The following is an 18,965-nucleotide window of genomic DNA, read 5'->3' on the forward strand; positions in this document are numbered from 1 at the left end:
AGTCCCCAGATTAAAAACATCCCGACTTTATACAAAAGAAGTTGCCGAACTTTAAAGACTGTTTGGAGTAAAAGTTCACTAATGGTGAAAAGCCTTCTATCTGACAGTATACACAATGAAAGGACTCGGTACCTAGGCACACCCCCTCCTATCCAGAAGCAGATGGCCAAAAGCACCAGATGGCTGCACAGTGATAGAATTTTTAGAGCAGAAGGAGCCTTGGGGTCATTTAGTTCCATGACCTCACCATATCATGTTCATCGGACCCAAAATCACACAAATAGTGTGGCAGATATGGGACTGAAATCCAGTGCTCTTTGAATGACATGAAAAAGGTGTGGGTTTTTTTGTCCTTTTTGTGAACTGAGTCCATAAAGTCAGTTTTACAGTCTCGTCATTAGAAGGAACACTGGCCTGCCCGCACTGTAAAGCGGCGTGCTTTAGCTCCAAAGAAGTCTCACAGACTAACACAAGTGCCGGTGTTGTGTGGACACTGCTCTGAGCAATGTGAATGGCAGGTGCGGAATGGGGGAGAAGGTCCACTAAGGCTTTTTAGTGGAGTTTGGTAAGACTTGACCCCTTTAAGGCTCTAGTACAGAAAATGCTCTTGAGGTTTCCACACTGTCGATAACAGCCCTTCCAGGACCAACTCTGCTCTGTTCATGCTTTCGGTTTTCAGCTGTCCTATGCTTATGCCATCCATTGAGCCACAATGCACTTACAAACCTGGTTACCTAAGACGCCCCTTCCCCACCTTGCAACACCTCCTGTGCTCTCTTCTTCTAGTCCCTGTAATCCACCTAGGGGAACCTAATGCTCAGGAAATTTCTGTATAGAACAGTTCTTTGATGCCCTTTCCTTGGGGGATTCCTATCCCTGTTCTGTATGCAGCAGGGTACAGGTAAGGAGGATTCAATTTTACAGTTTACAGGACAGGGTAATCCAGGAGTGCCTTAAACCCACATCTCCCAACTGGCTAGCCCAGTGGTGTGAATAGCAAGTCTAAGGTGGTGAAAACAAGAAGCCTCATGGCAGCCTTGGACTAAACCGAGTTCTGCGATCTGCTTTTACCAGAGGATCTCAATAGGAACTTGGTCCACCATTACCAGGCAGGACCCGTACATGAGACCAAGATACCAGATGGGCGGACGTGAGGGCTTTAAGTATGGGTACAGAAGAGAGGTTCATGGTCCCACTTGGGGCCAATCTAAAAACAATGATTCAACATATGTAGTCTTCTTAGACACTGGAAGGTAGCATGATTTCTACAACCACAACCAATTTCCCCCTTTTATCCAGGCTGTCAGCCAGGACAGCAGCGAGGAAGGACTATAAGGCTTAGCATATAGGTTCCCTAGATACTGTGGGGCATAAGATAGCCATCCCAAATTCTGCTCTTCGCATGTGCTGAACCGCACACAGGGTCAAAGAGAGGCCTATAAATGAACTGGACTCATGTGACTTTTACTTTAGCTACTGGAATCACTTGCCTATAATAAAAGGTAAATCCTGTCCATAGAGGTTGGAAACGCACATATGAAGAGAAACACCGTGAGTTCAACCATGGGTGGGAGGTTGAGGGGCTGAGAGTATGTGCATATTTTATCAAGGATCAAAAAAAAAGGAGACCCTGTATTCTCTTCCTGAATTGGGGGAGAGGGGCAATGGAATTATAAATTCAGAAGCTAGTAAGAAGGAAATGCACCTGCTGTCTTCAGAAACACCTTATTTCAGACTCAAGGAGAAACATAAACCAAAATTACAAAATTTTCTCTCATGAAGCGAAATAGGAATACATCAGTGAGAGAAAAATGAAGGGCCACACTGATTGAGCTGGAAAATGAGAGGGATTTCTTCAGGAGAAAACTTGCCATTTTAATGGCCAGGACTAGAAGGAAGAAGGACAGGACCCCTCCAGAGGCCCTGAGGGTAAAGACCGCTTAGAGACATCCTCGGAAACCTCCAATAGGCAGTTAATTATGAGAGCAACTGTGGGATATTCCTTCTTTGAGACCTAAGGCAGCTGCCTCTTGGTGTTATATCAGATGTGGGCAAATTTGATAGTAGAAAATCAGCATTGCACACACACACACCCTCACGAGAATTTGACACTCAGCAACACCAACAAGGTAAGGAAGCTGCTGAGGCCTATTCCCATACCTGGGAACATGGTGGCATCAGGATTCCACAGGAAGATGCAGGACAGGTGAGACAAGACAACTGAAGACAGCCTGGCCATAGCAGACCAAGCCCAGGCCTGATTAGATGCTACACCAGCAGAAGGCCACCTGGGCACAGAATCACCCAACTGAGCCTTGCCACAGACTGAACGATGAAGGGAAGCAACACTATTTCCTCTTCTCATTCGAATTTACTATCTACTCTCATTATGCCACAAACTGTCAAGATTTTGCTTATTCGGGCTGGAATGATGTCTGAGAACCTGGAGCAACACCGAATCTCATCTGTAAGCATAGCACTTGACACAAAACAACTCTAATATGTGATAAAATAAATCCATATGATAACCATACAACCCTTTAAAAAGATATTTAAGGAGACTTTTTAATGATCCAGGAAAATGCCAAGTGGGAAAAAAGCAAAGTAATATAACAATATGATCTTGATAATGTAACATGTACATTTAATACACAATAAAATACAAAAAGAATTAATAAGAATTGCACCCATGGGGCGCCTGGGTGGCTCAGTGGGTTAAGCCGTTGTCCTTGGCTCAGCTCATGATCTCAGGGTCCTGGGATTGAGTCCCGCATCGGGCTCTCTGTTCAGCAGGGAGCCTGCTTCCCTCTCACTCTCTCTGCCTACCTCTCTGCCTACTTGTGAGCTCTCTCTGTCAAATAAATAAATAAAATCTTAAAAAAAAAAAAAAGAAGAAGAAGAATTGCACCCAAATGTTAATAGGGTTGGTGAAATTACATGGGATTTTAATTTTCATCCTTATATTTTTTCTCAATCTTCCAAGTTTCTACAATGGAAAAAAAAAAAGTTTCACTGGCTTTTTAAGTGCACACACTCCAATTTACCAGGCCATTTCTATTCCCTTCCATTATTTTAGACCTTTTAAATTTCATGCTTCACGGGCAACTCTACGATTCTTTCAGCAATAGCTGGTCAGAACAGATATGGTCTACTTTCCACAGTGAATTGAAAACGATGTACCATACAGAATAGGCCCTTAGACAACATCCAGCTGTCTGTAGGTTAGAGTGACTTCAAATTGAAAGGAGACAAATAATATTTTTTTAACTCCACGGGATTAGATTTTTAAAAATTAAACTCCAGAGGATTTAAGAGAATGGGATACAACTGTTTTTCCGTCTGACTGAACCTCAACTGTACTTATTTCTAAGTCCGGAACCTCCGCCCGCTGTCTTGGCTGCTGAACAGTGTTTGTTGCAGACAGCGCACACCGAGGCGGGCGCTGTGAATGTACCGGGAAAACAGAAGCAGCCTAAAGGAAATCTCTATTCCATCCACATTTCTTCGGTGTCCTAGGCAAAGCTCCTGACTTGCATTCATTACTTAAAATGTCCAGTGTGGGGGCGCCTGGGTGGCTCAGTGGGTTAGGCCGCTGCCTTCGGCTCAGGTCATGATCTCAGGGTCCTGGAATCGAGTCCCGCATCGGGCTCTCTGCTCAGCGGCGAGCCTGCTTCCCTCTCTCTCTCTCTCTCTGCCTGCCTCTCTGTCTGCTTGTGATCTCTCTCTGTCAAACAAATAAATAAAATCTTTAAAAAAAAAAAATAAATAAAATGTCCAGCGTGTCCCAGTCAAGAGCTTGGAAACCCATCACCCTGATGTGAAAGAGAGCATGACCTCGCAAGTGCGCTCCAGCCACACTTAGTTCTGACATACCCTAACCGCCTCCTGCTCCCCGGACTGCCCGGGGAGCGTGAATCCTGAGCCCCGCTGAGCTGGTCCTTCCAAAATACGCCCTTAAGCTTCGCAGTCTTTTCCACCCCCGCCCACGACCTCATTCTCCTTAGATCTGAAGACCCCCAACCCCACAGCCTGACTCCAGCCCCAGGTTTCGGCCTCACTACGTTTCTTTCATTACTCAACCCTCCACCCCATAACCCCTCCCCAAATCTCGGCTCTCCCCAGCCCCCACCTGCGACTGCTATTCCCCAATACCTTCAGCCCTCCCTCCCCCATCCCGCATCTCCGCCCATTCCCGTCCCACTTCCCCATTCCTGGGACTGCCAGCACTGGGAGGTACCCCGGGAAGGAAGGGCGGCCGGCGCCGTCCCTGGAGACGCCCCGCCGCCGCGGGGCAGCCCGGGCTCAGCTCCGCACGGACCCTGGCTCCGCGCCGCCGGCAGCGAGAGGGTCTGTCCAGTGTGTCCCAGTGTACACACTCCCCTCCCCCACGTACCGGCCGCAGCGGCACTCCACGTCTTCGCAGGCGGGCCCGAGAGCCAGCGCGACCCGGAGGCACGGCGGGGGACGCTCGAGGGCGGGGCGGGCCGGGGCCTGAGGGGCGGGCGCGCCGGGCACTGGGTGTGGCAGGCCTGGCGGGGCCCAGAACTCTGGAGCGCGCAGGCGGGGCCGGACCACGCCGGGAGAGGCGGGGCTCAGCGCTGCGTCCCACTGAGCGGGGGGGGGCGCCTAGCAGGGAGTGCTCCCGGCGCGGACCGGAGCGGCTCCGCAGAAAAGTGAGATGGACCTAGCCGGCCTTTGGCCGGGAGTGGGAACGAGGCGGTGCACGGGAGAGGCGTGCCGCGCGCGCTGTCACTCTGAAAGGGAGTCGGACCACAGAGTAGGGAACGGGACCTCGCGGGGCGGTCGCACCGGGGGGGCGGGACCACGGTGAGTGGGCGTGCCCTACGAGCTGTCATTCCGAGGGGGGCGGGACCACGGTGGGAGAGGCGTGTCTTGTAGGCTGTCTTTCCTGTGAGGGGCGGGGCCTTGCTGGGCCGTCGCGCCGAGAGGGGGCGGGACCTAGTAGGTCCGCTAAAAAAGAATTACTGGTCTCCAGGCTCCGGCAGGAGACCTGCTACCGAGAGTCATAGCTTTTTTCGTAAAAGCGGCAGTCCTCCTCGGATTTCCTTCCCTTAGCGAACACAGGTACTAATGTAGGTCTTTCGTAAAGAGGACGTTGGGAAGCGATGGGGTGGGGGTGAAGGGATTGGTCTTTGCTTTTCGACTTAGGCTGATGCTCTGCTTTCGGATAGCCAAGGAACCCTGTATGCTTCTTCACATTTTCCTCCTCTCAGTCTCTTACGGTCCAGATTCCACTCTTCCTGTCACTTTCAGATAGAAGAGCAAATACCCGCCGCCCCTTATCTCTCAGAAGACCTCTACTCTCCCCTTTTCTCTGCTGTAGCCACTTCCGTCTCCCTGACCTTCCTAGATCCTACTCACCACCCACCTCAGAGCTTTTGGCCTGGCTGTTCCCTCTGCCTTCCTTAATTATGGAGGTTGTTTACTTTCCTCCCTCGGGGGGGCGGATCCCACCTTTTCGCTGAGCCCCTTTCCTCCTCCATGCCTCGCCATCTACTTACCGGCTCTCCTATTTCTTTTTTCCATAGCCCTCCTCACTTAACTGTTTAATGTTCTTATGTTTACTTTCAGTCCTCTCTAGAATGTAAACTTCACAAGGGCAGAAATTTTTGTCAGTTTTGTCCAGTAGTATATTTCCAGTGCCTGGGACAGCCCTAGATCCGCAACAGGCCCAATAACTCAATAAGAAAGCAATGAATGAATGAATGCTTTATAAGGACTCCCCCAACCCCCCACCCTCCATACACCCATCCCAGTCCAGAGGGATGCCTCCAAGTCCTGCCAAGCCAGAGGAGTGAGGTCTGCTCTCCCACTCCTCCACCCCTTCTTGCAGGTTCCATACAGGAAGGAGGGAAACTAGGGAAGAGGAACAAAGGCTGGTTACTCCCTAGGGGCTGTTGTTCTTTCTAGAACTCCAGTGCTCCATCACCACAGCTTGGCTGTCTTTTAGTAAGTCCTGCTTGGCTATATCCAGAAGTTCGCTCTCTTCTGCAAGTTGGGACAAGTTGTTTCTGAGTCTCAGTAGGTTTAGACATTAAGTACTCATTAGGCTTTTTCAAACTGTAGTCTTCCTATCTTCTCACCCCTTTAACTTGAATCGCCATCCCTCCACATAACTTTATCTTCTGATAGTTATATGACCAGAAGGACTGGCAAAAACAAAATTTGAGTGGAAATATAAAGAAATACCTTTCACATGGAAAATCTAATTTCATCTCTATAGTTAACAAATTAAAACTTTGTGGTAAAGTACGACAGATTAGTTGTTGGACAACACACATAGCTGACCTGAGTGAGTTAATGACATGGATTTCTGCATAACAAACCACAACACACAATTAGGGATTCCCATCTTCTCTGTCCTTTGTGGGATTCCCTTCATATTCTGTGGCTCCCAGGACCTATTTCCAGTTCTGCTGGCCAGAAAGCTAGGCTGCTCTTGAAGTTTCCCAGGCTTTCTATCTGTTGTGTATATCTGTCTGTGGGGCTATTGTAAAGGCAGTGATGAGGGAAAAGAGAAGAAAATAACAGGGATTCTCTTAGTTACCCATGTCACCTTACTACAGCAGCCCAGCACTGGGACTGGGACTAGCCTCAGGACAGAGGAGGGAGAAGAAAAAACAATCAGGAGTTTTAAACACTTTGTCCAGCTTGTAAAGCTTTTTTTGCATATTTTATCTAGAAGTTTTAATAGTAGTCAGAGGGGTACACAGGCCGCAGTCGACTTACTGCATTTTGGCCAGAACTGGAATTTACCAACCTGAGAGATGAAAAAATGTTTCAATTTGCATTTCTCTTATTACAAGTGTGAACGAAACATTTGTATTTCATTTTCTATGAATTCTCTATATATTTTGTCCAATTTTCTACTGGATAAACTTTATGTAATAGTAAAAATAGTCCTTTTCTTAGATATGAATGTCAAAACTTTTTCTCAGTTTACCACATCTTTTTATTTTACTTATGCTATTTTATTTTGTGCTTTTTTTTTTTTTTTTTAGCAAGCAGGCCTTTTCCTTTTCTAATTAATTTTACCACACTTTTCTTTTACTACTTAGTATTTCCAGGTTGTATCAGATTGAGAAAGACCTTTACCTTTCTTAGATTACTTTGAAAATTTTTCCATGGTTTTTTCTTAATGTTCCATGAGTCACATTTTTCCTTTTAAAATTTGACTTATCAGGAATTTGTTTTGATATAAGTGGAATGGATCTAGCTCTACTTTATATCTTGATACCGACACAATTGCCTGATTTTATTTACTTGCTAACCCATCTTTCCCTTACTGATTTAAATGTCATCATTATCACATACTAAATTTCATTCTGTATTTTTGAACTTTTGCAATACATCTTTTTCCTTCTTTAAACTCTCCAGTACAGTGAGAAAAGGCCAACCCACTCTGATAGTTTCTGAATCCCTCATTCCCATCAGAACTGTCTACTACAGCAGCCACTGAAGTCTTGCCTTCAGTAAACTGGTCATTCCAGGAGACCACAGATGACCATTTAGGTAACTTTTCCCACGGTGTGCCCTATATTCATAGTATCCCATTTTCCTCTGGTGACAAGGTCACCATTGTCTTCAAACCTAGCCAGGTCAGATCCAATCCCAGACTTCCATCTTGAGGGCCTGATTCCTTCAACCATTTCCAATACCAAATATGTACAGACCAGGGCTAGAACCACAGCCACTGCCTGAGTATGGAGAATGGACAGTTTAACCTATGATCCATGGATTTCAGAGTTGGATCAAGAAGCTTCCACAACCACTACTGCTACCTGATACCAGAAGCTTGAAAATAGACTGGAACTTGGTGCAAAGAAGTTTCCTAACTTCTACTACCTAACTTCTACTACTGTGTGATCTCAAGTCAGGTAATTGTGACTGTGACTGATCTCGTAGTCACATAATTTGGAAATAATTAGAATTTTCCTGCTTTCTTTTCTTTTTTCTGATATTAAGGAAATGCTTCTGGTGTTTACTCAGCAAGTAGGAGGTTGACTTTGGGTTGGAGATAAATATATTTTATTATTAAGTAAGAATCCATGAATTATTATTTTATTGAAAGTTTTTTATTTATCAAGGATGAATGCTGAATTTTTTTAATATGCCTTTTCATCATCCACGAAGACATTCATAGTAACTTTTTTCTTATTAATAATGAATTCTATTAGTAGGTTTCCCTATTTAGCTTTTATTCTGAAAGTGATAGAGAGCCATTGAGGAATTCTGAGCAGATGAGTGATATTACGTGCCTCACATCTGAACAGGATCACTCAGATTTCTGTGTTGAGAACACACAGAAGAGGCACATGGATGGAAGCGGACTATTACAGTAATTGAGGCAAGAGATGGACTATACCAGAGAGGTACAGTGATGAGAAGCATATAGGTTCTAGAAATATCCAGAAGGTAAAGTTCTCAGGAATTGCAGGCATGTTGGATATGAAGTACCAGTGACAGCATTGTCATTAATTGAAGTAGGGAAGACTGTGTGAGGAGTGGGTTTGGAGGAAAGTCAGGACCTCTGTCTTGGACACACTGTTTAAGATCCCTTTTGGAAATCTGAGTTGGAATACAGGCCCCTGGCAGTCAGGAGAAAAGGCACAGCTGGAGGGATGCATTTGCAGAGTGTTAGCACAGACATGGTATTTGAAGCTGCAGGCCTGCCTGGGTCCCCCAGAGGTGCAGGAGCCACTAGGGAAGAGGACCAAGGACTGAGCCCAGGGCCTTAGCTCCAACAGTGAGAGGTCAAACCAGGAGCCAAAAACAGCAGAGGAGATTTGCAGAGACTGGCCCGTCAGATGGGAGGTAAGCCAAGAGAGTAGGAGAGGGGATGTCTCAGAAGCAAGTGAAGAACATGAATGAAGAAGAAGCTGCGCCACATTCTGAGGGCAGGTCAAGTGAGACGAGAACTGGGAACGTGAAAAAATATGACAGCACTAAGACGAACATATTTGGCCTACCAATTACGGTAACCATGCCTAAATCACTTGCAAATAAACAAAATATTCAAATTGGATGGATGAAAACTCAGCTCTATATTCTACGTAACAGACAACCTAAAGTAATTTTCAGTTTTACAAAAAAAGGATGGCCAAAAGCATGCCAGGCAAATACAAACACAAATAAAGCCAAGATGGTTGGATTCGGAGCAAAAAGCATTAAACAAGACAAAGAAAGGGAGTTTGGAACATTTATGTGTAGAATTCACAGTGAGATAACATACTTAAGAATATCTATGCACCAAATAACACTGTTGTCCCTGCCTCAAACAGGGCCTTTGCACCTGCTCTTCCCTCTGCCTGGAACACTCTTCCCTAGCACACCACTAACTCCTTCACTCCTCCAAGACTATTCAAAATGTCGTTTTCTCAATGAGACCTACTCTCACCGCCAGACTCAAAATTGTAACCTAGTCTCCCCGTAAACTATTTTGCTATTTTCATTCTGGCTCTCCATGGCTCCTCCTGAATTTGCTTTCATGTCTATTTTCCAGGGACAAGTGGCCAGTTTTCCTTCAATTCTTGATACCTTTTTTTTTTTTTTTTTACACTTTCACTTCTTTTCAAAGTGCCACCAGCTTGTGTCTACCTCCTGCCTCACTTTCTTCCATGTGAGTCACTGGCAGGGGGTATGGTGGGTAGAGTCCAAGTCCCTGACTGGAAGCTCTTCTTAGGGCTCACTATTGACTTGGCAAATTGGCTCGGCCTTTGCTTTTCTTCCACCCAAAAACAGGCCACTGGAGGACTGCTTGTGGTGCGGTCTTCTCTCTACTCGCTGGCAGACTACTTCCTGCATATCTGTGGCGGGTCTGTGTGTGTCCTCGTGCAGCCCTACCTCCTTGCTTTTACCTTCATACTTGACCTGCTGCTGCTCTGAGACTTGGCTTGATGGACCCTCTGCACTGGGTCCTTCACTGTGGAGTGCCCCCCGGCCCTATGTGACACCTGCAACCCTGAGTGTGCTTGCTCCACTTCTGTCTGGGTCCCTACTAAGCCTCACTGCTGTGGGTACTCTCCCATCTGTTTCATGTGGTTGTGCAGTCAGGGGTCTCCCAGTTTGTCAAAGATGAGTGTTTTAGCTAGTTCAGGCTGCTATTCCAAAAATACCATAGACTGGTGACTTAAACAAAAAAAAATTTTTTTATTTTTTATATCTTTCCAAAATAGAAATCTATGCTTATATATTAAAACACCTATCTTATCCTCCTAGAAACAAATATGTAAACCACTTCCATCCTCCCTGTAACTATTGAGTACAAACACTTTTTGCCAGAGTAGACGAAATACCATATAAATATTTTTAATGTCCTGGGGAAAGTGTTGTTTTATTTCCACCATGTTTTTACTGGAAACCTATAATATAGAATAATGACGATTTGACATCTGCCAAATAAGCAAGGACATAATTTGGCTCCCAGTGTTATTTCAATTTCCTGTCTTAGCAGGGAACAGTCTAAATGGCTAATGGGTCCTTTCTGTGTCTTCTCTATATCTAACACATTCCTGGAATAAAGCCATTGATGTAATAGAATTCGTCTATGAAATTGCTCACCTGACGGGAACTGCTCATCCTAAGTATTAGATTTTGATTGAGATGGGTATCTTCAACTATCAAAATCTATACTATTAGTGTCAAGAACTCCAAAGGGTATGACATTTTACCATACCTATGAGCAAGTTAAGTTAACCTGTCACAGTTTCATGGATGTTAACAAAAGACAAGGGACTCCTGGGTCAGAGACAAAGGACTTGATGACTCATTGCATAGGTGGCAGTGTGACCTCTGTGTTTGTGTGAGTTCCCCTGGACCCCCATGTCCCGGCAGCCCAGGTTGATTCTGCACACTCACTGGGTTTGCATCATAGCTCAGAAACTCTGAGTTTCAGTAACTCTGGTCTTTTATTTTTTTTATTTTTTAAAGATTTTATTTATTTATTTGACAGATAGAGATCATAAGTAGGCAGAGAGGCAGGCAGAGAGAGGAGGAAGCAGGCTCCCTGCTAAGCAGAGAGCCCGATGCGGGGCTTGATCCCAGGACCCTGGGATTATGACCTGAGCCGAAGACAGAGGCTTTAACCCACTGAGCCACCCAGGCACCCCTAACTCTGGTCTTTTAAAGGGGCTGTTAGCAAGCCCGCTTGACCTTTACTTCTGAGGGAAGCATTATCTTTATAATCCTAAACAGAAAACAAATCGCCCTCTGCTCCACACAGAGATACCAGCTCTAGCTTCAAGGCTATTTTCTATACAAACATCTTTTGAAAGATAATTTGGAACAAAGGTTTTCAGTGCCTTGACTCAGAAAATGTGTAGATATGCCTAAGATTCATGTAGAATTATTTCCCAACAATTAGGAATGGTCTTGCTACAACCACAACTCATGAGTTTCCCAACAGAAGTATATTTCACCCTTGAGCAACACAAGGGATAGGGGCACCAACACCCACAAGTAGTCAAAAACCTGTGTATAACTTTTGACTGCCTCAGAACTTAACTACTAATAGCCTACTGTTTAACAAAACCTTACTGATAGCATAAACAGTTAACACATATTTTTGCATGTTGTATGATTATATACTGTATTCTTACAATAAAGTAAGCTAGAGAAAAGAAAATGTTAAGCAAATCATGAGAAAGAGAAAATTTACAGTATTGTACCATAAAAAAATCCACGCCTAAGTGGAGTCTCACAGTTCAAACTTGTGTTGTTTAAGGTCAGTTTCATTTCCTTTTCACATGTCTTTGAATTTTAAAAAAATTTTAAAAAATTTTAAAAAAAGTTAAGTAACACAGACACTTAGTACAAAAGAAAAAATTGTAGGAGAGTAGGCAGAGAAGAGTATGTCTCTCCCTATCCCCTACCACTCAGTTTCTCTCCCCAGAGGAAACCAGCTTATTTTGAATTTCCTAGAGATTTTAGATCTTCCTGCCTTCCTTCCTCCCCTGCCTTCCTATCCACCCCCCCCCATACACACCCCCACACACATAAGGACTGGGGTATGTGTATGGATACTCATGCCTTTCCTCTACCTCCAATTCTTGTCTACTCCTCCACATATCCCCACCCACCAGAAACAATCAAATTTAAGACAGATGAAGCAATCTAAAACGAAAAACAGTACAGTTTCATCCAGTAACTTTTGAAATTCCTGAATTCGTTTACTCACGCATTCTCCATTGGTGACCACTTCCTGAGCTCACGCATGTAAAGGGGAACAAGGCACCTAATTATAAAGAATAATGAGAGTAGGAGAAATAAATGTACTATAGGAGAACCCACGCCTCTCACATCGCTTAGGACACCTTGTTGCTGACACCTACTTCCTTCCTTCACAGCAAACAAAACACTGGCAGCCTAGCTTGCGCCTCTGAGGCCCCATATCGAATTTACTGCTCCGCACTTCTGTCAAATGTTGGCAATTATCACCCTGGAGGGCCCTGAGCATCACTTCAAGTCCTTTCAAGTACCTTAGACAGAGATAATCCCTCTGTCTGACTTCTCCAATATACCCTACAGATTTTACTTTGCTATGTAAGTGTTGTCCAGTAAACCTAAGTGCACAGGTGAAAATGAATTGTGACTTTTATATATGTGACTTTTAAATATAACCCTTTAACCTATGTGATGAAGTAGAAAATGGAAAGGTTTTAACAGTCTGACTTGATCTGATATTATAGTTCTGGTTTATTTTGTTCCTCCAATTTGGTAAACTCCAATAGCTTCTCTTTGAGTAGTCCAGTGTGTAAGAGAGAAGTATTTTTATATAGCAAATCCTTAACAAAGAGACCAAAAAACCCCAAACAACAACAACAACAACAAAACATAAGAAACAGCGTCCTAGTGGGGGTGTCCCCAGAAGCAGACCCTAAGACAAGGATTTGAGGGCAAGCAGTTCATTGGGAGGAGAACCAGGGGACATGGGTAGAGGAGAGAGGAAGAGAGACTGGGAGTGAGGCTGTGTCGTCACGCAGGTCACTCCTGAAGGTGGCCGGGGCTGAACCCCACTGGGCAATTCCAGGGCCAGTGGAAAACACACTTCAGTTTCCTGCACAAGGACTGCTAGCTGGGAAGGTTAGTTCTTTGGTACTTTTGGCCTCCATGTCTGTGGGAAGCCAGTGCTCCTGCCACCTGAGGTGCCTTCAGGCAACGAGATACAGGTGCTGGCCAATGGCAGGTCCTGAGGGGACATGGCTGGGCTCTGCCTGCATCTACTACATGGGTCCTTACAGGACCAAGAGAGGCCATTGGCTCATATTCCACATTTGCAAATGCCCCCAAATTGGAGCTAAAACCTCATTCCTGAGGTTATAGAAGTAATTATAGAAATACACACAGGATTGAAAAATGTCTACTAAGTAACTTTCTTTTTTATTTATTTAAATTCAATTAACATATGTTATTAGTTTCAGGTTACAGGTCTGTGATTCATGAGTCTTATATAATACCCTGTGCTCATTATAACACATACTTTCCCCAATGTCCATCACCCAGTTACCCCATCCCTCTAATCCCTCCTCTCCAGCAACCCTCAGTTTGTTTCCTTTGATTAAGAGTCTCTTATGGTTTGTATCCCCCTCTGGTCTGGTCTTCCCTTCTCCATGATCCTCTATCTTGTTTCTTAATTTCCACATATATATACAATGGAATATTGCACAGCCATCAAAAAATGAAATCTTGCCATTTACAATGACGAGGATGGAATGAAAGGATACTATGCTAAGCTAAATAAGTCAGTCAGAGAAAGACAATTATCATATGATCTCACTGATATTAAGTAACTTTCAATTTGTGTCCCAGTAACAGACCACAATATTAATGGTTATGTATAATGAATTTCGTGTTTTTCACAAATCCTTTCTTTACCTTATAATTAGTATAATTGTATTGCCTTGTATTTTTGTTTTAAAGACATATTTTGGGGGCACCTGGGTGGCTCAGGCATTAAGCATCTGCCTTCAGCTCAGGTCATGATCCCAGAATCCTGGGATCCAGCCCCGCATCTGGCCTCCTGCTCAACGGGCAGCCTGCTTCTCCTTCTCTCACTCTGCCTAATTGTGTTCCCTCTCTTGCTGCGACTTTCTCTGTCAAATAAATAAAATCTTTAAAAAAAAGACACTTTGTTAAATATGGATATTTCAAGTGTTTACTGAGCAATTAAAAAATTTTTTAGCACCCTGGTTCAACATTTCTTTATTTTTTAATGTATTGCAAGCCTCAAAAACTGAAAACAACTCGGACTCTGTCACCATTGGAAAGGCCCCAGTTAAACACAATAGAATTAGGGAGAAATTAGGGGCAAATTTAAGAAGAAACAGGAAGGACATAAGAGATAAAGTGTCAGGGCACTTTGCTCTCACCTAATTGATTAGGGTGTGGACAGGGCTGTGTGTACTATACCTGAGCTGAATGGTGTCTTCTTGGCCTTCCAGGCACCAAGGTGGCTCAGAGGTGGAGCATGACTCTCAGAAACTTCACTTTGTAGACCTAACCTGACAGTTCCAGCTGATCCATGGACCTCGCTCACATCTTGCTTTTTATTTCTCACCTTAAAGAAAAAAATTAGGAGCAAAGAAAAAAAAAGTAACCAATTGTTGGATGATAAATCAGAAAGTTGCCATTCGCCTCCTAGAGCTAGTGGGACTTAGTATGTGTTCTGAATACAATATAAAATATATTGTGGGTAGCAATGAATGAATGATAATGAAATCCCCAAAGGGGAATCAATCAGGTTTTTCTGGAAGCCTCCAGAAGTATTGAGAAAAGTGTGTTATATTTATCTCTGTGCTTTTTCTTCAAATAAAAGCTGATTAAAGTGAGGTATCTTATTTTTCTAATTAAATTAAAGCTAAAAATTATTAATGTTGTCTTTGTGAACCCAAGCTCTAAATTATTTCTGGGAAAAATGTGCCTTCTCCAAAACCAAATGTTTCAATAATCATTGACTCACTAGACCATAAACTCATTTATGTATAACTCATTTATAAGGATAACCTTCTAACTAGCACTATAATTGAGGAGATGAATAATTGAGAGATAAATATGTTTTATCACAAGCAATAACAAGATGATATTTGTTGAAATTATGCGATTTGTTTTAATTTTCTTTGATCAAAATTTGTAAAAAATTAAGAAGAAAAGCTTTTTTCAAGGTATGTTCATAGAGAGTGCCTAGGTGGCTCAGTTGGTTAAGTGTTTATCTTCTGCTCAGATCATGATCTCAGGGTCCTGAGATCAAGCCCCACATCAGGCTTCCTGCTCAGGTGGGGTCTGGTTCTCCTTCTTCCTCTCCCCCTCACTCCCCCAACTTATGCTCTCTCACTCTCGTGCTCTCTCTCAAATAAATATATAAAATCTTAAAAAAAAAATTTAAAGATAGTTTATAGAATGCTAAAAATAATACAAATTAGAAATTCTGGATTTCCCTTTACACATTTGTCATGTTCATGGGATTTTTAACTGTCAAAATCAAAACAAATGCATATAATATTGGATATCCAGTCTGTTCAATGGGATATGGATGAAATACAATGACAGATCTTTTCTCATACCTTAGAATTTTTGAAAAATGAAAAGCTTATTACAATTACATTATGTATTTAGAGGGTAAAGATACTTAGCTCACAGGTATCCAGAGAGCAGGTGCTTGGCACATAGTGTGAAACTGTGGTCCTGACTCTCAGGGTGCACTGGGCAGGAGTAGTACCACCTCTGTAGGGTGAGATTGTTTTCTTTCCAGAGCACGCATGCGTGCCTGTGTATGTGTGTATGTGGTTGCACAGCAGCACCACCAAGTGGAGGGGTAAGAAAGGGAACTCTCAACAACTATTTTAGGCACCTACCTGTAGTACCTACTGCTGCTTTAACAAATTACCCCCAGACATGGTGACTTAAAACAACAAAATATTCATTTCCTAACACAGTTTCTGAGAGTCAGGAATGCAGAGGAATGGGTGGTTCTAGCTCAGGATCTCTCTTAAGTTTGCAGTCAAGATGTCATCCAGGGCTGCGGTTATCTGATGGCTCAAATAGGGCGCCAGGATCTGCCCCCAGGGTGGCTCTTTCTGTGGCTGCTGGAAGAATACACCTCAGGTCCTCACACATGGACTTCTTCATAGGACTCCTTATGGCAGGTGGCTTCTGGAAGAGGACAGGATCAGAGAAAGTAAACAGGAAGTTCTAATGCCTTTTAGTCACCTAATCCCCATAGTCATACTGTCATTTCTGCATCCTACTATTTGTTAGAAGCAAGTCAGTAAGTCCAGCCCACAGTCAAGGGGAGGGGAATTAGGTTATTTCTTTTGAATGGCTGCAGAGGCGGGATGGTCAAAGAGCTTGACTTTTTTTTTCTTTTTTTTTTTAGTAGGTCCATGCCTAACCTAGAGTCCAACACAGGTCTTGAACTCATGACCCTAAGATCAAGACTCGAGCTGAGATCAATTGTCCGATGCCCAACTGACTGAGCCACCAGGTGCCCCAGAGAACTTGATATTTTATTTTTATTTTTTTTAAAGGTTTTATTTATTTATTTGACAGAGAGAGCACAAATAGGGAAGTGGCAGGCAGAGGGAGAGGGAGAAGCAGGCTCCTTGCTGAGCAGGGAGCCTAATGTGGGGCTCGATCCCAGGACCCTGGGATCATAATCTGAGCCGAAGGCTGACACTGAGCCAACCAGACGCCCCTGCACTTGATATTTTAAATCAGCGCAGTGAAGCAACTCCAAGAATCAGATGACTCACCCAGCTTACCCTGACATTGGTATGTGAGGACACTCACATCTACATCTTTCCAGGTGTTTGTGGAACATTCCTAGTGCTAATGTTTAATACATAGATCCACACAGCTAAAATAAGTTGAGGAATCCATTTGTGATGGAAATATAGATGATTCCGTTTCTTCCAGAAGGCAGAATCTAACAGATCAGAGTATTGTCAACTATGAGCCTGTTTGGATGGCAGCCTAGAACTTTTTCAGCATTATTCTGTCATATCAACACAACCAGTTGAATTCAGAGGAGTGTCCTTAGCCTAAGCAGGCCTAGTCCTGAGTTGGGGCCACAGAAATATATGTTTGGTGGCAAGGAGGGGAGGACACTGAGGGAGTCTGAAAATAATGTTGCTACCCAGTCACTCCAAAATGGACCACTTTACAAGGATTTGCTTGAAGAATTGATACTTAAACATATCAGTCACTAGGCACATAGGTATTTAATAGATTTAAATTCCACAGTACCTTTCAATATTGGTTGTGTGTTTTGAGGGGATGGAGAAAAATGGTTGAAAAGTGTATTCTCAGCTAATTCTGTGGAAAGACTTTGCTTGAAACTTCTCTATTCAACTTACTCCATTCTGATGGTCTTTCCAAGCCAGCACAAGCATAATAAAGCATGATCAATGCTGACTGGACTGAAAAAAATAACTGGCTAGCGGGGAAAGCTGCACCCCTGGTCATGGAGAACTTGCCATCCCTGCCTTGCTCCAGTTATTCTTTCTTCCCCCGACCACCAGCTCAGTCTGCACCCTCTCCCACCAGGCCTCCACACAGGAGTTTATGCAGAATGGCTGACTATCCCTGGCAGCAAGAAGACTCTGGAGGGCTGCTTCCAATACTCCATTCTCTCACTGTCCAGCAGCAGAGTAGAGTCAGTAGAGTCATACACACACAAACAAAATGGTGACTTCTCTTCCTTGCAGAGTTCTACCAAACAGAACCCTTTTCAGACCTTTCCCTTGCCACATTACCATCAGTTTGTCTCCTATGGTTAAAAATCTCTTATGGAATAGAACTTCCCTATGACCCTGCAATTGCACTACTAGGTATTTACCCCAAAGATACAGATGTAGTGAAAAGAAGGGCCATCTGTACCCCAATGTTCATAGCAGCAATGGCCACAGTCGCCAAACTGTGGAAAGAACCAAGATGCCCTTCAACGGACGAATGGATAAGGAAGATGTGGTCCATATATACAATGGAGGGAGTATTATGTCTCCATCAGAAAGGATGAATACCCAACTTTTGTATCAACATGGATGGGACTAGAAGAAATTATGCTGAGTGAAATAAGTCAAGCAGAGAGAGTCAATTATCATATAGTTTCACTTATTTGTGGAGCATAAGACATAACATGGAGGACATGGGAAGATGGAGAGGAGAAGGGAGTTGGGGGAAATTGGAGGGGGAGACGAACCATGAGAGACTATGGACTCTGAAGAACAATCTGAGGGTTTTGAAGGGGAAGGGGGTGGGAGGTTGGGTGAGCCTGGTAATGGGTATTATGGAGGGCACATATTGCATGGAGAACTGGGTGTGATGCATAAACAATGAATTCTGGTACACTGAAATTAAAAAATAAAAAAATTTTTAAAAGAGTCTCTTATGGGGTTTTTTTTCCTCACTGATTAAATCTTGTTTTATTTTTCCCTCCCTTTTTCTATACTCCTCTGTATTGTTTCTTAAATTCCACATATGAGTGAGATCATCTGATAATTGTAATTCTCTGATTGACTTATTTCCTTCAACATAATACCTTCTAGTTCCATCCATGTCATTGAAATGTCAAGATTTTGGGGGTTCTTCTGACGGCTGAGTACTATTCCTTTGTATAAATGTATACCACATCTTCTTTATCCATTCATCTGTTGATGGATGTCTGGGCTTTTTCCATATTTTGGCTATTATGGGCATTGCTGCTATAAATATTGGGTGCAGGTGTCCCTTCGGATCACTACATTTGTATCTTTGTGATCTATACCTAGTAGTACACTTGCTGGGTCATAGTGTAGCTCCATTTTTAACTTTTTGAGGAACCTCCATACTGTTTTCCATAGTGAATGTACCAGCTTGCAATCCAAGCAGCAATCTAAGAGGGTTCCCCTTTCTCTGCATCCTCACCAACATTTGTTGGTTCCTCACTTGTTTATTTTAGCCATTCTGACTGG

The 18,965-nt window shown here is 43.6% G+C and overlaps 1 protein-coding gene across 5 annotated transcripts in view; it reads right to left on the reverse strand.

The window, feature by feature from the left end:
• The window catches only part of ANO10 (anoctamin 10), a 245,265-nt gene extending 240,621 nt beyond the window's left edge, over nucleotides 1-4,644 (reverse strand). For 2 of the 5 annotated variants that reach the window (XM_046003011.1, XM_046003006.1), the window contains exon 1: nucleotides 4,394-4,549. The gene's annotated coding sequence lies outside the window, so the exon portion shown is untranslated. Of the gene's footprint in view, nucleotides 1-4,393 lie in introns of all 5 variants that reach the window. The other 3 variants (XM_046003010.1, XM_046003008.1, XM_046003007.1) reach the window with 2 other exon arrangements.
• Between the last annotated feature and the right edge of the window lie 14,321 nt (nucleotides 4,645-18,965).

The sequence above is a fragment of the Meles meles genome, chromosome 4, assembly GCF_922984935.1.
Source record: "Meles meles chromosome 4, mMelMel3.1 paternal haplotype, whole genome shotgun sequence".
In the NCBI taxonomy this organism is placed as follows: domain Eukaryota; kingdom Metazoa; phylum Chordata; class Mammalia; order Carnivora; family Mustelidae; genus Meles; species Meles meles.